Raw genomic sequence first — 27,027 nt, 5'->3', positions numbered from 1 at the left:
CTGGTCTCCCTGTCCTCCATGTCCAATCTTGTCTGTTCTCCTTGCCAGGCTTTTGCATGTCAATCACCCCTCCCTCCCTCCCTCCCTCCCTCCCTCCCTCCCTCCCTCCTCCCTCCCTCCCTCCCTCCCTCCCTCCCTCCCTCCCTCCCTCCCTCCCTCCCTCCCTCCCTCCCTCCCTCCCTCCCTCCCTCCCTCCCTCCCTCCCTCCCTCCACTCAGTTAATCCTCTAGGGATTTGAGGAAGAGGTAGAGCGCAGTAGAGAAGACTCCCCACTAATCCCTCTGGCTGAGCCAGGGCCGGGGTGGAATCTGACAACACATCCTGTCTGGAGAACGCACACTCACACACACAGACACTAATAGACATACACACACACACACACATGCATGCAAGCACCCACTGACAGATGCACACACTGATCGATGAGCACAGTAACAGATGGACACACACACAGACACTGAATGACAGGGGTACGCACACACACACACACACACACACACACACACACACACACACACACACACACACACACACACACACACACACACACACACACACACACACACACACGTATAGACAGACAAGTTGGTGCAGTCTCCCATATCTGCTATGCTGGTATCATGTTAAAAAATACCTGTTGAGCACAGTGTCATTCAGAGAGATAGCTCTCAGCATATAGTGTATGTACTTTTGTGTGTACGTTTGTGTGTGCTTTTGTGTGAGCTACCAGGGAGATGATCAACTAATCTGGTCACAGTGGCTGTTATCTGTTGATCTCTGCCATTATCTGGAGTCTTCAGTCCAAACGGTAGGGAGTCTATTAGCACAATTTAATACCTGATAACATCTTGGCTCTACCCCTCAACGAGATAAAGAGAGTTGAAAATTGAGAGCAGGGGGGGGATAGGGAAAGGCAGAGAAGAGATAGGGAGACAGAGTGAGAGCGAGAGAGGTACAGAGAAATGGAGAAAGAGTGAAATAGAGGAGGAGGGAATAATAGAGAGCGAGAGGGAGAGAAAAATACTGTCCACTCAGTTGCCATAAGAGACAATAAACCTAGCTGTGGTCACACTCCACTGCTCCAGAGCCCTGGGCTGGTGTCATGTGTACACAGCTCTAGAGTCAAGAGGAGGTCCTGGCTGCTTATTTTTTTCAGTAAGGGTTATGTTGGTAAAATTGTTTTTGAACTTATAGCCCGAGAAAAATACAAAGACTGTAGTCAGATATTTTAATGTGGTCTCAGGGCAATTTTTATTATTCTGTATGAAAATCTGTAACACTCCATTTAGTATGATATTAAGATCACTTCTTGTGACTCCCCGTCCCGGATCCGGGAGCGTAATCATCGCCTGACACTAATTAGCATAACGCAAAGGACATAAATATCCCTAGAAAATATTCCTATTCATGAAAATCACAAATGAAATATATTGAGACACAGCTTAGCCTTTTGTTAATCACCCTGTCATCTCAGATTTTCAAAATATGCTTTACAGCCAATGCTAGACAAGCATTTGTGTAAGTTTATCGATAGCCTAGCATAGCATTATGCCTTGCTAGCAGCAGGCAACCTTGTCACAAATCAGGAAAGCAATCAAATTAAATTGTTTACATTTGATGAACTTCGGATGTTTTCACTCACGAGACTCCCAGGTAGATAGCCAAGTTAATTTTTTCCCAAAATATTATTTTTGTAGACTAAATAGCTCCGTTTGTTCTTCACATTTGGCTGAGAAATCGACCGGAAATTGCAGTCACGAAAACGGCGAAAAATATTCCAAATTAGCTCCATAATATCGACAGAAACATGGCAAACTTTGTTTTGAATCAATCCTCAAGGTGTTTTTCTAATATCTATTCGATAATATATCCGTCGGGACAATTTGTTTTTCACTAGGACCGATTGGAGTAATGGCTCTGTATTTTACGCGAGAATCTCTCTCGGAGCCACCATGTAACCACTTGCGCAAGCCGCTTACGGCTATTCTTCAACAGAAATGCGTAAAACTAAGTCACAATGATGTAGACACCTTGGGGAATACGTAGAAAGTGTAAGCTCGTTGATGGCACATTCACAGCTGAATAGGGACTCATTGGAACGCAGCGCTTTCAAAACCTGGGGCACTTCCGGATTGGATTTTTCTCAGGCTTTCGCCTGCAATATCAGTTCTGTTATACTCACAGGCAATATTTTTACAGTTTTGGAAACTTTAGAGTGTTTTCTATCCTAATCTGTCAATTATATGCATATTCGAGCATCTTGTCCTGCAAAAATAGCCCGTTTACTTTGGGAACGTTATTTTTCCAAAAATGAAAATAGTACCCCCTAGTTTCAAGATGTCTTAGGGGGGCATTTTTCTGGGATTAAAGGTCAAAAACAAAAATAGAGCGCTCGTTTGACCTGCTTCACGTCAAAGTACATGAACCTGCGGTGTCAGGAAAAGAAGAACGAGACATTTATCTATCGTCATTTAAGAGAAAACGTCAAATGTACTATTGATGTTCAAAGACATTTTGTTTTTTTCCCAAAAATGTTACATATCCAGTTGCGGCATGTTCAGATGAATCCGTTAAGGCGGGTTTTGGAGCTCTGTGAGATTTCTGGGATTTTGGGGGATTTTCTGAAATCACAAACACTACTTCAACCCTCTGTAAATCAGTCAGTTCTTAACGTAAAGACTTTAACCTCAAAATACTTTGTTAGAGCCTACCCCAAGGAGGATATGTGTTCACTTTCAGCTTCCTGTGTCAACTGGAAGTGCCTTAAATTGGGGTCAAAGAGGCTGTTTAGAAGGGTTAAAAAGGTCAGATCTTTTCAAAACTTGTGTGTGATTACGCAACCCTCATGAACTGTAATTCATTCATTTCCCCAAACAAATGTCAAAGAAAAAGCTCACACACACACACACACACACACACACACACACACACACACACACACACACACACACACACACACACACACACACACACACACACACACACACACACACACACACACACACACACACACACACACAGCAAGGATGGAGTGACACAGTGCGGGGCTTAAAGACACACAGAGCCTGCTATGGCATTACCATAATCTCTAGGCTGTGCCGAGTTCAATGAAATGCCCCGCTTGTCCGTAGCTCGCTTGATCTGAGCACAGCGACCGTGAAAAAAAGTAGGCCCATAATGAAGCCTGGCCCTAAATTTCAGGTGCTTTTGAGTGACAGCAGGGGAACCATTAGGGTTAGAAGCACAATTCAACCTGAGGAACGTTCCTGAGGTCCTCCCGATCTGTGCAAGCCTAACCTTGACTGTATGGCATTAACCCTTAACAGTGAAAACAGGGTGTTTACATCTAACATTTTACAATGACTTCTCTCCCCATAGGAATACATTGTCTGCTCCCCTAAATTGAACCTGGATCTTATGTTGGTTATGAATGCCTTATGAACATGTCTTCGATGACTATCCTTCAGGCCACTGTAAGGTCTACCTGTGTTGATTCTAAAGCTTCCTGGAGCAACCGGAAGTGGTTAATTCCACCCTAAAGGTGTTTTGATAAACCCAATCTGCAGTTTGTGATTAACACTGCATTCAGCCCTGTGTAAATCAGTCAGTTCTTAACGTAAAGACTTTAAACTCAGGATTCTGTAAATGCCTACCCCAATGAGGATATGAGTTTACTCTTAGCTTCCTGTACCAATAAGTGCCTTAAATTGAGGTCATAGGGGCTGTTTCAAAGGGTTAAAAAAGTCTTCAAATGTGTGATTAGGCAACCCTCATGAACTGTAAATCAGTCATTTCTCCCATCAGATATCCAAGAAAAGCTCCCCCCCCCACACACACACACACACACACACACACACAGCAAGGATGGAGTGAAAGTGGTGGGCTTACAGAAACACAGAGCCTGCAATAGTTATCTTTGTTCAAACTATCAAAGAACCGTCAGACCTAGAGCTCTGAAACTTTAGAAACCTGTTCTAGAGCTTAAGTCGATAGTTCACGGTGAGTTATGTGGCTCTAGAAGGTTCTCAGACTGAGAAACTGCCTCGTACATTTGCAATAACTTCAATTCATTTTGACATCATGAAAATGACGACATTTAGTCTCAAGACTAGGTGCATTGAAACCGCCTTGGCCCATAGAGATGGACCCTAATGTTTCTGTCCGATAGCTCATTCAAGGATCCCGTAGCAACGGCAGGAAAAACATGGATTTTCAGCACCTATTAAGGTCGCTGTTCAGGCTCCAAATGACCTATTGAGCCAAAACTCGGAATTCGGGGTCGCCTCAGATAGGCCTACACATAACGTCAGAAATGGACCCGCAGCTCGAGCGTAACAGTCCCAGGGACTGCGGTTGAAAATTAGCCGGCTGGCTAAAACCGGCACTTTTACTGAAACGTTGATTAATGTGCACTGTCCCTGTAAAAATAAAAATAAACTCAACTCAACTACGTGTTTTATGTTTTTATTATGGTTTAAACAGAAGGCTCTGTGAATTTTGGGCCTGCTCTGAAATATGTGATAGTTGGCTTCTAAACGAGTTGGAAAAAGTGGGTGTGGTGTCAGTTTGTATCAGTTGGGTGTCAGAATGATATTTAATTGACTGATGGACGGTGACTTGCTGGTTGACTTTTGTCCATTTGCAATATGTTTAGACAGTGATAGACCATCACCAAATTGACATTCTGAAATCAACACCAACGAGCAATGGAGGAACCAGAATCACTGCCCAGCCATCCCGAGTTCATCGGGCCAGTCAATTTTGCATTTCTGCAGTATTTTTGAGCAAGTCAAATTCGTGATGGTAAATGCCCATTGAAACATATTGCAAATGGACAACCGTGCGCCTGGTGATTGGAATGGGTTACCAGCAGCACATTTTAACTTCTTCGATATAGGGGGCTCTCTTTTAATTTTTGGATAAAAAAACATTCCGGTTTTAAACAAGATATTTTGTCACGAAAAGATGCTCGACTATGCATATAATTGACAGCTTTGGAAAGAAAACACTCTGACGTTTCCAAAACTGTAAAGATATTGTCTGTGAGTGCCCCAGAACAAATGCTACAGGCGAAACCAAGATGAAATTTCATATAGGAAATGCCCCAGATTTTGAATGCGCTGTGTTCCAATGTCTCCTTATATGGCTGTGAATGCGCCAGGAATGAGCCTACACTTTCTGTCGTTTCCCAAGGTGTCTGCAGCATTGTGACGTATTTGTAGGCATATCATTGGAAGATTGACCATAAGAGACTACATTTACCAGGTGTCCGCTTGGTGTTCTCCGTCTAAATTATTGCACAATCTCCAGCTGCGTTCACTTTTCCATTAGGTTCAGAGGAGAAAGGCAACTGCCACGAATGATTTATAATCGAATAGATATGTGAAAAACACCTTGAGGATTGATTCTAAACAACGTTTGCCATGTTTCTGTTGATATTATGGAGTTAATTTGGAAAAAAGTTTGGTGTTGTAATGACTGAATTTTCAGGGTTTTTTCTTAGCCAAACAGAACAAAACGGAGCGATTTCTCCTACACAAATAATCTTTTGGAAAAACTGAACATTTGCTATCTAACTGAGAGTCTCCTCATTGAAAACATCCGAAGTTCTTCAAAGGTAAATGATTTTATTTGAATGCTTTTCTTGTTTTTGTGAAAATGTTGCCTGCTGAATGCTAGGCTTAATGCTATGCTAGCTATCAATACTCTTACACAAATGCTTGTGTAGCTATGGTTGAAAAGCATATTTTGAAAATCTGAGATGACAGTGTTGTTAACAAAAGGCTAAGCTTGTGAGCCAATATATTTATTTCATTACATTTGCGATTTTCATGAATAGTTAACGTTGCATTATGCTAATGAGCTTGAGGCTATGATTACGCTCCCGGATACGGGATTGCTCGACGCTAGACGTTAAAAAGGGTTTTTAATGGCTTTACGGGGGTGCAAGGGTTCTACGGTTGGGTATGGAGCACCACGCACCCGTTGCCCATCCAATAGGGGGCAACCCTGGTCATTTTGGACATTTAAAAAAAAGTCCCACTTCTCCCTTATCATACATGACAAATAGACAATCTAAGTTGATTCATGGCTTAACATAGTGCTATATATCATTTGGGCAGTATACATGCCATTTGGACATGGTTCACTGACTTTTGGGTTTGGAAACCGACTTCCTATGATCATATATGGCAAATAGACATAACATCCTGATTTGGCACTTTCAATACTTTCATATTGCATTTGGACATTTGTTATGGCATTTGGCAATGGTTTACTGAATTTTGACTTGGACTTTTGACTTCCTATGAAATCATATTGCAAAACATATGCCTTATGGACAATGAAAAAAATTATGAGAATAAAATATGACAAAAGTATGTTCATACAGTTCACATACATGTGTAATTGACAACAAAGAAATGTAAAGAATTTAAAAAAAACGTCAAAGAAAGTACTTTTTTAACCTCTTGAATCTATAGGGGCGCTATTTCATTATTGGATAAAAAAACGTGCCCGTTTTAAGTGCAATATTTTGTCACAAAAAGATGCTCGACTATGCATATAATTGACAGCTTTGGAAAGAAAACACTCTGACGTTTCCAAAACTGCAAAGATATTATCTGTGAGTGCCCCAGAACTGATGCTACAGGCGAAACCAAGATGAAACTTCAAACAGGAAATGAGCAAAATTTTTGAAGCTCTGTTTTCCAATGTCTCCTTATATGGCTGTGAATGCGACAGGAATGAGCCCACAATTTCTGCCATTTCCCCAAGGTGTCTGCAGCATTGTGACGTATTTGTAGGCATATCATTGGAAGATTGACCATAAGAGACTACATTTGCCAGGTGTCCGCCTGGTGTCCTCCGTCGAAATTGGTGCGTCATCTTCAGCTGCAAGTATTTTTCCATGGGATTCAGAGGAGAAAGTATACTTCCACGAACGATATATCAATGAAGAGATATGTGAAAAACACCTTGAGGATTGATTCTAAACAGCGTTTGTCGTGTTTCAGTCGATATTATGGAGTTAATTTGGAAAAAAGTTAGCCGTTTTGATGACTGAATTTTCAGGTTTTTTTGGTACCCAAACGTGATGTACAAAACGGAGCGATTTCTCCTACACAAAGAAGCTTTCAGGAAAAACTGAACATTTGCTATGTAACTGAGAGTCTCCTCATTGAAAACATCCGAAGTTCTTCAAAGGTAAATTATTTTATTTGAATGCTTTTCTGGTTTTTGTGAAAATGTTGCCCGTTAAATGCTACGCTAAATGCTACGCTAGCGATCAATACTCTTACACAAATGCTTGTTTTGCTATGGTTGAAAAGCATATTTTGAAAATCTGAGATGACAGTGTTGTTAAGAAAAGGCTAAGCTTGAGAGATAGCATATTTATTTCATTTCATTTGCGATTTTAAATAGTTAACAAATAGTTAAAATAGTTAATAAATAGTTAACATTACGTTATGCTAATGAGCTTGAGGCTATAACTGGATACAGGTTTTTTTCATAGCCAAACGTGAACAAAACGGAGCGATTTGTCCTACACAAGTAATATTTTTTTTTAAACTGAACATTTGCAATCTAACTGAGAGTCTCCTCATTGAAAATATCTGAAGTTCTTCAAAGGTAAATGATTTTATTTGAATGCTTTTCTTTTTGTGAAAATGTTGCTGGCTGAATTCTAGGCTTATAGCTATGCTAGCTATCAATACTCTTACACAAATGCTTGTTTAGCTATGGTTGAAAAGCATATTTTGAAAATCTGAGATGACAGTGTTGTTAACTTCTTGAAACTCCCCATCCCGGATCCGGGATCGTGACTAAAGCCTCAGGCTCATTAGCATAACGCAACGTTAACGATTTCTGAAAATCGCAAATAAAATTAAAATAATGCGTTTGCTCTCAAGCTTAGCCTTTTCTTAACAACACTGTCATCTCAGATTTTCAAAATATGCTTTTGAACCATAGAAATTGACTAATTTGTGTAAGAGTATGCAAAGCTAGCATAGCATTTTGTGTAGCATGTAGCACGCAACATTTTCACAAAAGCCAGATAACCAAATAAATAAAATCATTAACTTTGAAGAGCTTCGGATGTTTTCAATGAGGAGACTCTCAGTTACATAGCAAATGTGCAGTTTTTCAAAAAAATATTATTTGTGTAGGACAAATCGCTCCGTTTTGTTCACGTTTGGCTATGAAAAAACCCTGTATACAGTTATAGCCTGAAGCTCATTAGCATAATGTAACGTTAACGATTTCTGAAAATCGCAAATAAAATGAAAATAATGCATCTGCTCTCAAGCTTAGCCTTTTCTTAACAACACTGTCATCTCAGATTTTCAAAATATGCTTTTGAACCATAGAAATTGACTAATTTGTGTAAGAGTATGCAAAGCTAGCAATGCATTTTGAATAACATGTAGCACGCAACATTTTCACAAAAACCAGATAACCAAATAAATAAAATCATTTACCTTTGAAGAGCTTCTGATGTTTTCAATGAGGAGACTCTCAGTTACACACCAAATGCACAGTGTTTCCTGAAAGCGTCTGTGTGTAGGAGAAATCGTTCCGTTTTCTACATTGCGCCTGGCTACTGAAACGAACCGAAAATTCAGTCACCTACAACGTAAAACTTTTTCCGGATTAACTACATAATATCGACCGAAACATGGCAAACGTTGTTTGGAATCAGTCCTCAAGGTGTTTTTTCACATATCTCTTCATTGACATGCAGTTCGTGGAAGCTTGCTTTACTCTCTGTATTGTTTGGAAAAATACTGGCAGGTGACTTTTGCGCACCAATTTCGGCGCAGGACACCGGGCGGACACGTGGTAAATGTGGTCTCTTATGGTCAATCTTCCAATGATCTGCCTACAAATACGTCACAATGCTGCAGACACCTTGGGGAAACGACAGAAAGGGCAGACTCATTCCTCTTGCGTTCACAGCCATATAAGGAGATCATGACAAACAGAGCCTCAAAAATCCTTGTCATTTCCTGGATGCCATCTCATCTTGGTTTTGCCTGAAGCTCACGTTAAAGGGCACGCACAGAGAAGATCTTTGTATTTCTGGACACGTCAGAGTGTTTTCTTTCGAACAGTAGCAATTATATGCATAGTCGAGCATCTTTTTGTGACAAAATATCTTGTTTAAAACGGGAACGTTTTTCATCCAAAAATGAAATTGCGCCCCTAGAGTTCCAACAGGTTAACAAAGGTCTAAGCTTGAGAGCAAATATATTTATTTCATTTCATTTGCGATTTTCATGAATAGTTAACGTTGCGTTATGCTAATGAGCTTGAGGCTATAAATAGGATCCCGGATCCGGGATTGCTCGACGCAAGAAGTTAAGGGGGTGATAAGTTTTTGAAATCATTTTTACATTTTCAAAATTTGACCCTTGGGTCTTGACTGGTATTACATTTGCAATATGAATATTTATGGTGGACCACGCTCGCCATCTATTGATTTTTTGCTGTGTGACACTTGGCATTTGCCATATGGCATTTGCAATCAGTTTTGAATGAAACAACGTCCATTTGACTGGTATTGTATATTGTGTATATGTTTCGTACGGTGCCAATAAGATCCCATTCATTTTTGTTCATTTCAGGGGGTATTCCCTTACAATGAATGGGACTACTTCTTAATTTCTCAAAAGAAAAACATTGAACAATTTCTAAAGACTGTTGACATCTACTGGAAGCCATAGGAACTGCAACCAGGTTCCTAATAATAAGGGTATCCCATAGAAAAATATTGGAAAATCCTATGACCTCAATTGTTTTTCCCCTGGATAGTTTGTCCTTAGGGTTTCGCCTGCCAAATCAGTTATGTTATATTCACAGACATTTTAACAATTTTAGAAACTTTAGAGTGTTTTCTATCCAAATCTACCAATTATATGGATATCCTAGCTTCTGGGCCTGAGTAACAGGCAGTTTATTTTGGGCATGCTTTTCATCCGGATGTCAAAATACTGCCCCCTACCCAAGAGAGGTTAATATTCCAACGGGGCAGGCAATAGACAGGTTAAGGCAGGCAGGGGTCAGTAAACCAGAGGAAAGGCAATGGTACCCAATGGCAGGCATGCTCAGGGTCAGGGTAGGCATAGGTCAACAATGAATTTGTAAAAGAAATTCTCTCATCTCGATATTGTCATAGTTTTAGTCGGGAAAAATAGGTTGTTGACAAATATTTTTCGTCATAGTTATTGTTGACAAAATTAACACTGCATCTTACCACTAACTTTAAATTACTTAACCAATCATGGTTGTTGCGCTGTAACAACAAAGGAGAATTACAGGGAGAATTTACGTTTGCAGTTGGGGGAATTAATTACAAATGTTAGGGGAACTAAAATGACGAAGGTTAGGTGAATTTACGTAGCAGGTGAGATGAATTAGGTTGAATTTCGAATAAGGGTTAGGGAAAAGTTAGCTAAAATGCTACAATTGTCCCTGACAGGACTCAAACATGCTTGGCTGGATATTTTGGTTTGATAGTGGGGTCAAGTTAGCCCTGGCTGCCTAAACCAGTGGTTCTCAAACTTCTCCTCGGGGAACCCCAGAAGTTCCATGTATTTGATCTATTCTAGAGGTACCTCACCTGATTCAACATGTCAACTAATCAACAAGTCATTGACTACATGAATCAGGTGAACTAGTTCAGGTCTCCAACATAATTGTTAATCTTCTGGGGGTTCCCGAGGAGAGGTTTGAGAACCACTGGCCTAAACAGCCAAATATTGGGATGTTGGTTTAGCGTTCAGTCAGAATACGGCATTAAGACATTTGGTATTTGTGCTATGCATCCTCAGAAAATATGCATATTTTAGCTATGAATAGACTTATTTTTGCTGAGCCAGATGTTCTTCTAAATTGTCATTACCTTGAACATTTTGGACTATTCTAACTTATATATGTTGTCTTTCCTATGAAACTTTGTTCAACTACAGAATGTTTTCCCATCTTGTCTCGCTTTTTGTCTCAGAAATCCCACTGGGCACAGACGTCAGTTCAACGTCTAGTTTTGATTATCATTTGGTTGTTGTCAACTAATGAATTCAACGTGAAATCAACACCATGTCAATGGATTTAGGTTAAACGTTGGGTGAAAAAAAAATCTGAAATGACCTTACATTGATGACTTTTTGCAAATCCAATCCGTTTTCCACGTCATTATAGCATTTTGGTGTTTAAATGACATGGAAACAACATTGATTCAACCGGTTTTTGCACAGTATCACTTTGTCTTGAATATGGATCAATGGTATGTGACTTAAACATAAACAGACTTGAATCCGAACCCACAACTTTATCTGGTCTGACGATCTGTTCACAACTGAAAAGCCTGTTAAGTTTTACAACCAGCATAGTCCTTTCCAAACAGCTCATATGCAGTGCACATGTAGGTCTACTATACTGTACTTCCAATGTCAAAATCAAATCAAATTTTATTTGTCACATACACATGGTTAGCAGATGTTAATGCGAGTGTAGCGAAATTGTGTGCTTCTAGTTCCGACAATGCAGTAATAACCAACGAGTAATCTAACCAAACAATTTCACAACAACTACCTTATACACACAAATGTAAAAGGATGAATATATGTAAATGAAAATATATGAATGAGTGATGGTACAGAACGGCATAGACAAGATGCAGTAGATTATATCGAGTACAGTATATACATATGAGATGCGTAATGTAGGGTATGTAAACATATACAAGTGGCATTGTTTAACATCTAGCGTCGAGCAATCCCGTATCCGGGAGCGTAATCATAGCCTCAAGCTCATTAGCATAATGCAACGTTAACTATTCATGAAAATCGCAAATGTAATGAAATAAATATATTGGCTCACAAGCTTAGCCTTTTGTTAACAACACTGTCATCTCAGATTTTCAAAATATGCTTTTCAACCATAGCTACACAAGCATTTGTGTAAGAGTATTGATAGCTAGCATAGCATTAAGCCTAGCATTCAGCAGGCAACATTTTCACAAAAACAAGAAAAGCATTCAAATAAAATCATTTACCTTTGAAGAACTTCGGATGTTTTCAATGAGGAGACTCTCAGTTAGATAGCAAATGTTCAGTTTTTCCAAAAAGATTATTTGTGTAGGAGAAATCGCTCCGTTTTGTTCTGTTTGGCTAAGAAAAAACCCTGAAAATTCAGTCATTACAACACCAAACTTTTTTCCAAATTAACTCCATAATATCAACAGAAACATGGCAAACGTTGTTTAGAATCAATCCTCAAGGTGTTTTTCACATATCTATTCGATTATAAATCATTCGTGGCAGTTGCCTTTCTCCTCTGAACCTAATGGAAAAGTGAACGCAGCTGGAGATTGCGCAATAATTTAGACGGAGAACACCAAGCGGACACCTGGTAAATGTAGTCTCTTCCAATGGTAAATGTAGTCAATCTTCCAATGATATGCCTACAAATACGTCACAATGCTGCAGACACCTTGGGGAAACGACAGAAAGTGTAGGCTCATTCCTAGCGCATTCACAGCCATATAAGGAGACATTGGAACACAGCACATTCAAAATCTGGGGCATTTCCTGTATGAAACTTCATGTTGGTTTCGCCTGTAGCATTAGTTCTGGGGCACTCACAGACAATATCTTTGCAGTTTTGGAAACGTCAGAGTGTTTTCTTTCCAAAGCTGTCAATTATATGCATAGTCGAGCATCTTTTCATGACACAATATCTTGTTTAAAACGGGAACGTTTTTTTATCCAAAAATTAAAAGAGCGCCCCCTATATCGAAGAAGTTAAAGTGGCTAGGGATACATGTATTACATAAAGATGGCAAGAAGCAATAGATGGTATAGAGTACAGTATATACATATGAGATGAGTAATGTAGGGTATGTAAACATTATATTAAGTGCCATTGTTTAAAGTGGCTAGTGATACATTTTTTACATACATTTTTCCATTGTTTAAGTGGCTGGAGTTGAGTCAGTATGTTGGCAGCAGCCACTCAATGTTAGTAGTGGCTGTTTAACAGTATGATGGCATTGAGATAGAAGCTGTTTTTCAGTCTCTCGGTCCCAGCTTTGATGCACCTGTACTGACCTCGCCTTCTGGATGATAGCGGTGTGAACAGGCAGTGGCTCGGGTGGTTGTTGTCCTTGGTGATCTTTATGGCCTTCCTGTGACATCGGGTGGTGTAGGTGTCAGGGCAGGTAGTTTGCCCCCGGTGATGCGTTGTGCAGACCTCACTACCCTTTGGTAGTGCGCCTTCTTCACCATGCTGTCTGTGTGGGTGGACCAATTCAGTTTGTCCGTGATGTGTACGCAGAGGAACTTAAAACTTACTACCCTCTCCACTACTGTCCCGTCGACAGTGTGGAGAAATTGAGCTAAATGCAGATTTGATGCATCCTCAAGAGAAGTCATTGCATTACTAAGCCCTTCAATAATATGGCATTCAAGAGTGAAAACATATGTTATCTGAAATATGTTGTTTGTGTAAAGGTTAAGAAATTATCACTTTTATGAGCCTAAAATTGCAAAACGCTATGTTTCTCACAGAGAAGAGCAATTAATATCAATAACATGGTTGTTTGACCAAATATCACATAGACCTACAGCACTCTCTGCTCCCACTTGTGGATGTGGAAGGGTACAATTACATAAATACCAACACACACACACACACACACAAATACACATACACACACATACACAGACACCGACACACACACATATATAGACACACACACAGACACATTCACAAGTTCTGCTGTCATATAAGCTTGCTGATCTTGGAGGAATTTTGCCTCTTATAGGCGGTCTGGTCGGAAGCGGTCAGCGATGAGATGGAAGACGAAACGTTTCAAATGAATGCCACATTTTGATGGAAAGAAACCACTAGGATGGCCCAAAAGTAAAGGTTACATTAGTACTGAAAGGGACCCAGGACAAACAACACATTGTGTCTAATTTGTTTTTTAAATATAAAATCGGATTTGGAATTTTGGGTCTGGTCCCAGCCTTCAACCAGCAGAGGCCTGTTTGTGTGTGTGCGTGTGTGTGTGCGTGTGTGTGTGTGTTTGTGTGAGAGTGCTCAAGAGAAGAATGGACTGTGTCTATGGAGAAAGATAATTGCATAATCTAAGTCAGTTGATTAAATTCTGGTTGAAAAATGTTGCGTTCGAGACCACCTAAAGTGAGACCGATTGAAGACAAAGACCAGAGCAAATTGAGTCCAAGTCAAGACCAAGACTGGGAGAGAGGCACGGGGTCCAAGACCAAGTCGAGACCGAGACCAGAAAAATGTGAGTCCAATTCAAGACCATGGTAGTAATTGTGTCAAATCGTCAATATGTGGTCTTGAGGCTGAGTGGTAGTCTACAACACTGGAGGAGGGTAGATGATGGTGATGGAGTCTACTGATGATCTTGTAGAGGGAAAGTCTGGAATCCAGCCAGAGTCTTACAGCCTATGGACTTCTCCTCTTCCACCCTGTGTAGCAGAGTTCAGAATAGTAGCCAGTCGTCCTCACTACAAGCCCTCTGACTCAGTACTGCTGTATTCCTCTTTCCTCTATCATTTCTCTCATGCTTCAGACGACTCCTCCAATGGTCAGGAACTGGTAGCCAAGTGAAACATGGTTCCATGGTTGCCATGACGCCATGAGTTCGCATAGGCAGAGAGCTCTGTAGACATTGTACATATTTGTTTTTAATTACATTTTTCAATAAACTTTTTTGGGGGGGTTTTATTAAATTAATAAGGGTTGATCTGAAATATCTGGTGGCAAACCACGGAGTTGCAGGCATAATGATGGCAAGTCCGTTTATTTGGCTTGGCTAGCTAACAAGCTAGCTAGTTAGATTTGCTCCAGAAACCAGCTTATGGTATTTCAATGATGCGTTCACATCACCTGCTTTTCGTTCCACCTATCCCGGTTCCTGGAAGGATGTGGACTGCAGTGTTTGGGAATGGTAGAGGCTCGCCTTGTAGGGGACTGTTCCAGACTGTCAAGGTGTGGTGGTCTTTTCTGGAGCTTTTAAGCCCTGCTTCCACTAGCACTTAAAATTAGGGCCAAATTAAGGTTGGCTAGAATGGAATTCTCAAATTAAAGCTTGGACAAGGAATCCCAGGCCAACACAGTCCAGTTTCACAACTGGTGCCAGCTCGATTAGAATTCGGCTGGTGACGCTGTTTCTATGAAACCACCAGCTGGTCACTAAACCCTTAATAAAAGTGTTTAATCAACAACAACAAAACATTGGTGCCAAAAAAAAGTTCAAACAAAAGTACAATATTTACAGATCTTTCTGCCTAAGCTTACTATTGGCGCCATGGCAAGAGGCATCTACAGAACACAGGCTACTTCAAAATAACAGGAGGAAATACACCGAAATCAGAGAATGAGTCCATTCTCAATGAAGAAAATACTGATTGTTATTTGTATTCGTTTTTAAATGTAGTTGTTTAGAAGAGAAACTTGAGTCAGGCACAAAATCAAAACAAATGTACAGAGGGGCCGCACGGGGAGCGTGGGCAAATCTGCATGACAGATGCAGATAAAGGATCCCTTGACAAGAGATTGACACAAACCTCAACCAATGAAAATTGGTCTGGTCTTGAGAGCGAGGTGGTCCAATGGAGTTCAGTGAGTGCTTGCAGTCTGAAGAAGAGGGTGGGGCATAAGCTCTCTAATTTGCACTAATGCACGCTTTTGCTGATCTCTTCCTGATCCAAAGCTCTTCCTGGCTTTGTCCATCATCCTCTGACTGTTATTTCTTGCTCCAATGTCAAGATTACTATAAGTTTTTGAACTTTAGAATGATCCACAGTCTGATACACAGGCTTGAACTGATGAGCAACTGCTTTAGGCCTGTTCTATTCTCACAACACAATATACACCCATTTTGAGCTTGTCACACATTGTCCTCAGCAATGTTTCAGTGTCGGGCCTCGACTTGTGTGTGTGTGTGTGTGTGTATGTGTGTGTGTGTAGGGGAGGGCTTGTGTGGTGTTACGTGTCTTTGTCATCACATGCATTCAGTTTCAGCATGTCCAAACACACACACACACCACTGCCAGCCTGCTCTCAAAGGAACTGAAGGCTATGCATTCCAACACAAGCAAATGCCACACAAAATGCAGACAATAGTTCTATAGTCCCGTAATTGCGACCATAATTGTGACTGCAGCCTTATTGATGAACACATTGTGACTTGTGTCCAGGCTGTTAGTGCTGGTGTTATGAGAGACTGAGAAAGACCATTGTTCTGGCCTGTGTGTGTTTGTGTCAGAAATGACAACAGGATGAATAGCTGAGAAACCAGATACTGTGAAGAGCTGGAATGTGAATGTGTGCACTGTGTGTGTGTGTGTGTGTATGTGTGTGTGTGTGTGTGTGTGTGTGTGTGTGTGTGTGTGTGTGTGTGTGTGTGTGTGTGTGTGTGTGTGTGTGTGTGTGTGTGTGTGTGTGTGTGTGTGTGTGTGTGTGTGTGTTCAAAAAATTGTTGGAGAGAGAAAAAGAGCGAAAGAAACAGAACGAAAGAAACTGAGCGGGAATGGGCCACCCTTTTCCTGTCTGCATTCCCTCTTTAGTTTGTGTCTCTTTTTCCTCAGTCCTGGGCTTGGGGGCTGTAGGGGAGGGATTATTGAGGGGGTAGGGGGGGCTGTAATTGTCTCAAGGTGTGGAGAGAACAGACCAGGCTGAGATTCTGCAGCTACGCTCCCTTCAGTGTGTGTGTGTGTGTGTGTGTGTGTTTGTGTGTGTGTGTGTGTGTGTGTGTGTGTGTGAGCGCGTGTGCGTGCGTAGATACGTGCATGCCTGCGTGTGTGTGTCCTGCATGTTGAAAGACAGGTAAAAATGTTGCGACTGGGAGAGGGAAAGGTTTTGAGGGGGACATAGAGAGGGAAAGCTTACATGAACCAAGCAAAGCTGAAAAGGCAAAAAGAGGCCGTTACATCACGTAAATAAGGACTTTTTCCTTGGAAGTTTTACTATTGTTCCATAGTGAGATAAATGAGGGACAGTAGAGAAAAAGAGAGGAGTAGGGGAGTAAGAATAATAGAGAGAAAAATGCAACAGTACATAAACCGAGTGGTGAGGATATTGACAGTAAACCTGTGATAATACACTAAGACTAAATCTAATTGGATAATGAAAAAAGAAATGTAAAAACAAAGAGATCGGACGAAAAGTGAGCCAGGGAAACAACAGAAACCAGGGAGGGAGGGAGGGAGGGAGGGAGGAGAACGGCAGAAGAAGTCTAGAAGGGGGAGTTAGTTCCCCACTGGGGGTTTCTTCAAGAGTTCATCTCTCTTAAACGAGGGAAGGGAAGGGAGAAGGGATGGGGGTGGAGTTGACCATATAGAATGCGTATAAAGTATCCAAAGTCACAGCACCAGAGTTAAGTTGGCTTGCGGGGGAAAATGTGGATTTAATGGGGCTGAAGTAGCCAGTAACCCCAGGGCTGGGCGAACCAACTGAATTGATTTGAATAAATGTAATTATAAAACAACACAAGCCAGATGAAGTGGAAGGAGAGAGTCCGAGAGGTGAAAACACAAACCCACAGGAGAGAGAGAGAAAGACAGAGAGAGAAGGGGAGGGGAGAGAGAGGGGAAGAGGGGGAGGTAGAGCAGGAGAGAGGCAGGGAGGGAGAATTATAGGTGACAGGTGAACGTACTGTACACACAGCTGACAACATGCTTGTGTTGATTTATGGAACATGCTCCTCTCTTAACATGTTATGAAAAAACTTCTGTATCAGTTAAAATGACTTTCCCTCTCTTTAACACATCACGGGTCAGCCACTACTTGGGTCAGTGGCTGAAACTTTGTCAGTAGCAGTTTAGTCTACGTTGCTGCTGTGCTTTTTGATGTGTTTGGTCAAACCCTTTGTTGTGTTTGAAGTTGGTAATCAGAGAGGAAGTGAACGACACAGTGTGTACTAGTATGGGCAGCAATAACGAGACCTGAGACTCATTCCAATAAAAGCAGGGCATAATTAAGGAGTTTAGAATGAGAGAGTGAGGCGAAAACAAAGAGAGAGGTAAGGGAGAACGAGACTGTGTGTGTGCAGCATAGCAGTTAAGAGTGTTGGTCTAGTAACTGAACGATCACTGGTTCAAATCCAAGAGCTGATGATGAAAAATCTGTTAATGTGCCCTTGAGCAAGGCACTTAACCCTAATTGCTCCTGTAAGTCACTCTGGATAAGAGTGTCTGCTAATGACTACTGTGTGTGTGTGAAATAGTGAGGAGAGATGAGATGAGATGGGATGGGAAGGGTGGAACATTTATGATAGTCAACCAGAGAACAAAGGAAAAGCATAATTTTATTTTAACAAGTCAGTTAAGAACAAATTCTTAGTTTTGATGATGGCCTAAGAACAGTGGGTTATAACTGCCTGTTCAGGGGTGGAAAGACAGACTTGTACCTTGTCAGCTCGGGGATATGAACTTGCAACCTTTCAGTTATTAGTCCAACACTCTAACCACTAGGCTACCCTGCCACACCTATGATATAGAAATTAGGAGTAAATATCAGATTGCCACCTTAAAATGACAGTCAGGCTGTAAGCTATGGTCATCATGGGAAGTTGTTGCATAATCCACTTACTTGGGAAAGTTGCACAATACTGTGTAATTCATTAAACCCCCTCTCTGGGTCATCAGGTTGAACTGTGTGTGTGTGGTTTCCTCCCCACGGCAATGTCATCTGAAGTCTCTGTGGTGCCTTCACCCTACATGCAGTGACCATCAGAAATGATCCATCTGTCACTTAATGCAAGCTAAGTGTGGTACACTCAGTCTCAGCATTAATTTACAATAAGATGGCACTCTTCTCTTATTAACATTGTGTTTTGACTCAGTACATGTGCCCTCCCTTTGGAACACTATGAAGTGGTGTTTGGGAACAGGGAGCCTCAAGTCTGTGTGGGTCTCAACTTCCGGACTAGTCTCTGTGCTGTTGTGCTGTTTGTTACTACTTGGCTATCTGCCAAACTTTTCAGTTTTTACCTTTAATACATTTACGAGCATTTTAGTTTTTGTCCTCGCTCAACTTTTTTCATGCAACTTTTTCACCCCTTTATCTAGACATTGTTCTACAGGACCTTCACCAGCCGAAAAAAGAAAAGTAGTAACATTAACACTATGCCATCTACTGTGATTGCAGTCACTGTACTCATAATATACAGCAGAACTATCGCCTTATGGGGAGGATAGCCGTGTTGCAAGCCCAGCTTCAGATGCAATCGTTAGTCAAAGGCAATTTAAGTGTAGGAAAGGATGAACCAGAGTCTGTGCCACCAGTAAGTACAGATGGTAATATAAACTCCCCCATACAGTCCCCGCAATCTGACTATTTTCTCTAGGCTTCTGGAAAGAAAAGCTGTTGGCATGCTCTACCTGTGTCGCTCATTCAGCCGACAGAAACCGGTTCTCCCTATTAAGCAACGAGTCGGAGTCAGAGGTCGAGCCTTCTCAGGTCTGAGCCCCGAAGCCTCCCACAATTAGCTCGGACAAATTGAAAACCCTAGTCATTGGCGACTCCATTACCCGCAATATTAGTCTTAAAAAGAATCATTCAGCGATCATACACTGTTTACCAGCGGGCAGGGCTACCGACGTAAAGGCTAATCTGAAGATGGTGCTGGCTGAGGCTAAAACTTGTGAGTGTAGATAGTTTAGGGATATTGTTATCCACGTTGGCACTAGCGATGTTAGGATGAAACAGTCAGAGGTCACCAAGTGCAACATAGCTTCCATGTGTAAATCAGCTAGAATGTGTCGGCATCGAGTAATTGTCTCTGGCCCCCTCCCAGTTAGGGGGAGTGATGAGCTCTACAGCAGTCTCACAACTCAATTGCTGGATTAGAAACTGTTTTCTGCCCCTCCCAAAAGATAGAATTTGTAGATAATTGGCCCTCTTTCTTGGACTCACCCACAAACAGGACCAAGCCTGGCCTGTTGAGGAGTGACGGACTCCATCCTAGCTGGAGTGGTGCTCTCATCTTACCTATGAACATAGACAGGGCTCTAACTCCTCTAGCTCCACAATGAGGTAGGGTGCATGCCAGGCAGCTTAGTGGAGTCTGCCACCGTGTCTGTGCCTCGATCTAGGTTGGGCAAAACAAAACATGGTGGTGTTCACCTTAGCAATCTCACTGGAATAAAGACCTCCTCCATTCCTGTCATTATTAAAAGAGATTGTGATATCTCACATCTCAAAACAGGGCTACTTAATGTTAGATCCCTCACTTCCAAGGCAGTTATAGTCAATGAACTAATCACTGATCATAATCTTGATGTGATTGGCCTGACTGAAACATGGCTCAAGCATGATGAATTACGGTGTTAAATGAGGCCTCTCCTCCTGGTTACACTAGTATATATCCCCCCGCGCATCCCGCAAAGGCGGAGGTGTTGCTAACATTTATGACAGCAAATTTCAATTTACAAAAAAAAGTCATGAAATCTATGTAGCCAACTCAATTATTTTTTATAGCTCCTGATTACAGGCCTCCTGGGCCTTATACAGCATTCCTCACTGAGTTCCCTGAGTTCCTATCAGAACTTGTAGTCATGGCAGATAATAAAAATATAAAAAATCTATTTGGTATTTTTTTTAATTCACATGGAAAAGTCCACAGACCAACTCCAAAAGGCTTTTGGAGTCATCATCGACTCAGTGGGTTTTGTCCAACATGTCTCATTGCCACCTGCTCATTGCCACAGTCATACTCTGGATCTAGTTTTGTCCCATGGAATAAATATTGTGGATTAAAATGTTTTTCCTCATAATCCTGGACTATCGGACCACCATTTTATTGCATTTGCAATTGCAACAAATGTAATTTAACCTTGCATAATACCCTAGATGCAGTCGCACCCCTAAAAACAAAAAAACATTTGTCACAAGAAATTTGCTCCCTGGTATACAGAAATACCCGACCCCTGAAGGAAGCTTCCAGAAAATTGGAAGGTAAATGGTGCTCTTCCAAACTGGAAGTCTTCCCTACTAGCTTGGAAAGACAGTACTGTGCAATATCGAAGCACCCTCACCGCTGCTCGATCATCCTATTTTTCCAACCTAATTGAGGAGAATAAGAACAATCCAACATAAAAAAATTGTAATGTCGCAAGGCTAACTAAAAAGCAGCATTCAATAAGAGAGAATAACCTTCACTTCAGCTGTGATAAATTCATTAACTTATTCGATGAAAAGATCATGATCATTAGAAAGCAAATTACGGACTCCGCTTTTAATCTGCTTATTTCTCCAGAGCTCAGTTGTCCTGAGTCTGCACAACACTGCCAGGACCTGGGATCAATGGAGACACTCACATTTTTTTTTTTAAATCTCTTGACACATTCATGAAAATAGTCATGGCCTTTAACCTCTTGAAACTCTAGGGGCGCAATTTAATTTTTGGATGAAAAACGTTCCCGTTTTAAACAAGATATTTTGTCACAAAAAGATGCTCGACTATGCATATAATTGGTAGCTTTGGAAAGAAAACACTCTGACGTTTCCAGAACTGCAAAGATATTTTCTGTGCGTGCCCTAGAACGTGAGCTTCAGGCAAAACCAAGATGAGACGGCATCCAGGAAATGAGCAGGATTTTTGAGGCTCTGTTTTCCATTGTCTCCTTATATGGCTGTGAATGCGAGAGGAGTAAGTCTGCCCTTTCTGTCGTTTCCCCAAGGTGTCTGCAGCATTGTGACGTATTTGTAGGCATATCATTGGAAGATTGACCATAAGAGACCACATTTACCAGGTGTCCGCCCGGTGTCCTGCGCCGAAATTGGTACGCAAAAGTCAGCTGCAAGTATTTTTCCACAGAATTCAGAGAAGAATGCAGGCTTCCACGAACGATATATCAATGAAGAGATATGTGAAAAAACACCTTGAGGATTGATTCCAAACAACGTTTCGGTCGATATTATGGAGTTAATTCGGAAAAAGTTTGACGTTGTAGGTGACTGAATTTTCGGTTCGTTTCGGTAGCCAAATGTGATGTACAAAACGATTTCTCCTACACACAGACGCTTTCAGTAAAAACTGCGCATTTGGTATGTAACTGAGAGTCTCCTCATTGAAAACATCCGAAGCTCTTCAAAGGTAAATGATTTTATTTATTTGGTTATCTGGTTTTTGTGAAAATGTTGCGTGCTAAATGCTACTCAAAATGCTAAGCTAGCTTAGCATACTCTTACACAAATTAGTCAATTGCTATGGTTTAAAAGCATATTTTGAAAATCTGAGATGACAGTGTTGTTAAGAAAAGGCTAAGCTTGAGAGCAGGCGCATTATATTCATTTTATTTGCGATTTTCAGAAATCGTTAACGTTGCGTTATGCTAATGAGCCTGAGGCTTTAGTCACGATCCCGGATCCGGGATGGGGAGTTTCAAGAGGCTAAACCATCAAGCTATATACTGGACCCTATTCCAACTAAACTACTAAAAGAGCTACTTCCTGTGCTTGGCCCTCCTTTGTTGAACATAATAAACAGCTCTCTATCCACCGGATGTGTACCAAACTCACTAAAAGTGGCAGTAATAAAGCATCTCTTGAAAAAGCCAAACCTTGACCTGGAAAATGTAAAAAAAATATTGGTTTATATCGAATCTCACATTCCTCTCAACATTTTTTGAAAAAGCTGTTGACATTTACTCCTGAGGTACTGACGTGTTGCACCCTCTACAACCACTGTGATTATTGTTTGACCCTGCTGGTCATCTATGAACGTTTGAACATCTTGAAGAACAATCTGGCCTTAAATGGCCACGTATTCTTATAATCTCCACCCGGCACAGCCAGAAGAGGACTGGTGACCCTCAGAGCCTGGTTCCTCTCGAGGTTTCTAATCTCCATCCGGCACAGCCAGAAGGGGACTGGACACCCCTCAGAGCCTGGTTCCTCTCGAGGTTTCTAATCTCCACCCGGCACAGCCAGAAGGGGACTGGACACCCCTCAGAGCCTGGTTCCTCTCGAGGTTTCTAATTTCCACCCGGCACAGCCAGAAGAGGACTGGACACCCCTCAGAGCCTGGTTCCTCTCGAGGTTTCTAATCTCCACCCGGCACAGCCAGAAGGGGACTGGACACCCCTCAGAGCCTGGTTCCTCTCGAGGTTTCTAATCTCCACCCGGCACAGCCAGAAGAGGACAGGACACCCCTCAGAGCCTGGTTCCTCTCGAGGTTTCTAATCTCCACCCGGCACAGCCAGAAGGGGACTGGTGACCCCTCAGAGCCTGGTTCCTCTCGAGGTTTCTAATCTCCACCCGGCACAGCCAGAAGAGGACTGGTGACCCTCAGAGCCTGGTTCCTCTCGAGGTTTCTAATCTCCACCCGGCACAGCCAGAAGGGGACTGGACACCCCTCAGAGCCTGGTTCCTCTCGAGGTTTCTAATCTCCACCCGGCACAGCCAGAAGGGGACTGGTGACCCCTCAGAGCCTGGTTCCTCTCGAGGTTTCTAATCTCCACCCGGCACAGCCAGAAGAGGACTGGACACCCCTCAGAGCCTGGTTCCTCTCGAGGTTTCTAATCTCCACCCGGCACAGCCAGAAGGGGACTGGACACCCCTCAGAGCCTGGTTCCTCTCGAGGTTTCTAATCTCCACCCGGCACAGCCAGAAGGGGACTGGACACCCCTCAGAGCCTGGATCCTCTCGAGGTTTCTAATCTCCACCCGGCACAGCCAGAAGGGGACTGGTGACCCCTCAGAGCCTGGTTCCTCTCGAGGTTTCTAATCTCCACCCGGCACAGCCAGAAGAGGACTGGTGACCCCTCAGAGCCTGGTTCCTCTCGAGGTTTCTAATCTCCACCCGGCACAGCCAGAAGGGGACTGGTGACCCCTCAGAGCCTGGTTCCTCTCGAGGTTTCTAATCTCCACCCGGCACAGCCAGAAGAGGACTGGACACCCCTCAGAGCCTGGTTCCTCTCGAGGTTTCTAATCTCCACCCGGCACAGCCAGAAGGGGACTGGACACCCCTCAGAGCCTGGTTCCTCTCGAGGTTTCTAATCTCCACCCGGCACAGCCAGAAGGGGACTGGACACCCCTCAGAGCCTGGATCCTCTCGAGGTTTCTAATCTCCACCCGGCACAGCCAGAAGGGGACTGGTGACCCCTCAGAGCCTGGTTCCTCTCGAGGTTTCTAATCTCCACCCGGCACAGCCAGAAGAGGACTGGTGACCCCTCAGATCCTGGTTCCTCTCGAGATTTCTAATCTCCACCCGGCACAGCCAGAAGAGTACTGGACACCCCTCAGAGCCTGGTTCCTCTCGAGGTTTCTAATCTCCACCATGCACAGCCAGAAGAGGACTGGACACCCCTCAGAGCCTTGTTCCTCTCGAGGTTTCTAATCTCCACCCGGCACAGCCAGAAGGGGACTGGTGACCCCTCAGAGCCTGGTTCCTCTCGAGGTTTCTAATCTCCACCCGGCACAGCCAGAAAGGGACTGGTGACCCCTCAGAGCCTGGTTCCTCTCAAGGTTTCTAATCTCCACCCTGCACAGCCAGAAGGGGACTGGACACCCCTCAGAGCCTGGTTCCTCTCGAGGTTTCTAATCTCCACCCGGCACAGCCAGATGAGGACTGGACACCCCTCAGAGCCTGTTTCCTCTCTAGGTTTCTAATCTCCACCCTGCAAAGCCAGAAGGGGACTGGACACCCCTCAGAGCCTGGTTCCTCTCGAGGTTTCTAATCTCCACCCGGCACAGCCAGAAGAGGACTGGACACCCCTCAGAGCCTGGTTCCTCTCGAGGTTTCTTATCTCCACCCGGCACAGCCAGAAGGGGACTGGTGACCCCTCAGAGCCTGGTTCCTCTCGAGGTTTCTAATCTCCACCCGGCACAGCCAGAAGAGGACTGGACACCCCTCAGAGCCTGGTTCCTCTCTAGGTTTCTAATCTCCACCAGGCACAGTTAGAAGAGGACTGGACACCCCTCAGAGCCTGGTTCCTCTCTAGGTTTCTAATCTCCACCCGGCACAGCCAGAAGGGGACTGGTGACCACTCAGAGCCTGGTTCCTCTCGAGGTTTCTAATCTCCACCCGGCACAGCCAGAAGAGGACTGGACACCCCTCAGAGCCTGGTTCCTCTCGAGGTTTCTAATCTCCACCCGGCACAGCCAGAAGGGGACTGGTGACCCCTCAGAGCCTGGTTCCTCTCGAGGTTTCTAATCTCCACCCGGCACAGCCAGAAGAGGACTGGACACCCCTCAGAGCCTGGTTCCTCTCGAGGTTTCTAATCTCCACCCGGCACAGCCAGAAGGGGACTGGACACCCCTCAGAGCCTGGTTACTCTCGAGCTTTCTAATCTACACCCGGCACAGCCAGAAGAGGACTGGACACCCCTCAGAGCCTGGTTCCTCTCTAGTTTTCTAATCTCCACCCGGCACAGCCAGAAGAGGACTGGACACCCCTCAGAGCCTGTTTCCTCTCTAGGTTTCTAATCTCCACCCTGCAAAGCCAGAAGGGGACTGGACACCCCTCAGAGCCTGGTTCCTCTCAAGCTTTCTCATCTCCACCCGGCACAGCCAGAAGAGGACTGGACACCCCTCAGAGCCTGGTTCCTCTCAAGGTTTCTAATCTCCACCCGGCACAGCCAGAAGAGGACTGGACACCCCTCAGAGCCTGGTTCCTCTCGAGGTTTCTAATCTCCACCCGGCACAGCCAGAAGAGGACTGGACACCCCTCAGAGCCTGGTTCCTCTCAAGGTTTCTAATCTCCACCCGGCACAGCTAGAAGGGGACTGGTGACCCCTCAGAGCCTGGTTCCTCTCGAGTTCCTCTCGGGTTTCTAATCTCCACCCGGCACAGCCAGAAGAGGACTGGACACCCCTCAGAGCCTGGTTCCACTCTAGGTTTCTAATCTCCACCCGGCACAGCCAGAAGGGGACTGGACACCCCTCAGAGCCTGGTTCCTCTCAAGCTTTCTAATCTCCACCCGGCACAGCCAGAAGGGGACTGGACACCCCTCAGAGCCTGGCTCCTCTCTAGTTTTCTAATCTCCACCCGGCACAGCCAGAAGTGGACTGGACGACGCTCAGAGCCTGGTTCATCTCGAGGTTTCTAATCTCCACCCGGCACAGCTAGAAGGGGACTGGTGACCCCTCAGAGCCTGGTTCCTCTCGTAGTTTCTAATCTCCACCCGGCACAGCCAGAAGGGGACTGGACACCCCTCAGAGCCTGGTTCCTCTCTAGGTTTCTAATTTCCACCCGGCACAGCCAGAAGAGGACTGGACACCCCTCAGAGCCTGGTTCCTCTCGAGGTTTCTAATCTCCACCCGGCACAGCCAGAAGGGGACTGGACACCCCTCAGATCCTGGTTCCTCTCAAGGTTTCTAATCTCCACCCGGCACAGCCAGAAGGGGACTGGTGACCCCTCAGAGCCTGGTTCCTCTCGACGTTTCTAATCTCCACCCGGCACAGCCAGAAGAGGACTGGACACCCCTCAGAGCCTGGTTCCTCTCGAGGTTTCTAACCTCCACCCGGCACAGCCAGAAGGGGACTGGACACCCCTCAGAGCCTGGTTCCTCTCTAGGTTTCTAATCTCCACCCGGCACAGCCAGAAGGGGACTGGTGACCCCTCAGAACCTGGTTCCTCTCGAGGTTTCTAATTTCCACCCGGCACAGCCAGAAGAGGACTGGACACCCCTCAGAGCCTGGTTCCTCTCGAGGTTTCTAATCTCCACCCGGCACATCCAGAAGAGGACTGGACACCCCTCAGAGCCTGGTTCCTCTCGAGGTTTCTAATCTCCACCCGTCACAGCCAGAAGTGGACTTTGGACCCCTCCGAGCCTGGTTCCTCTCGAGGTTTCTAATCTCCACCCGGCACAGCCAGAAGAGGACTGGACCCCCCTCAGAGCCTGGTTCCTCTCTAGGTTTCTAATCTCCACCCGGCACAGACAGAAGGGGACTAGACACCCCTCAGAGCCTGGTTCCTCTCGAGGTTTCTAATCTCCACCCGTCACAGCCAGAAGGGGACTTTTGACCCCTCCGAGCCTGGTTC

The 27,027-nt window shown here is 43.8% G+C and overlaps 1 protein-coding gene across 1 annotated transcript in view; it reads left to right on the top strand.

Annotated features, from left to right (window-relative positions):
- The window catches only part of LOC135541864 (retinoic acid receptor gamma-A-like), a 96,801-nt gene that overhangs the window by 28,799 nt on the left and 40,975 nt on the right, over nt 1–27,027 (top strand). The gene's annotated exons all lie outside the window — the stretch shown is intronic.

Source organism: Oncorhynchus masou, chromosome 6, assembly GCF_036934945.1.
Source record: "Oncorhynchus masou masou isolate Uvic2021 chromosome 6, UVic_Omas_1.1, whole genome shotgun sequence".
Lineage (NCBI taxonomy): Eukaryota > Metazoa > Chordata > Actinopteri > Salmoniformes > Salmonidae > Oncorhynchus > Oncorhynchus masou.
This window is presented reverse-complemented; position numbering and strand designations above follow the sequence as displayed.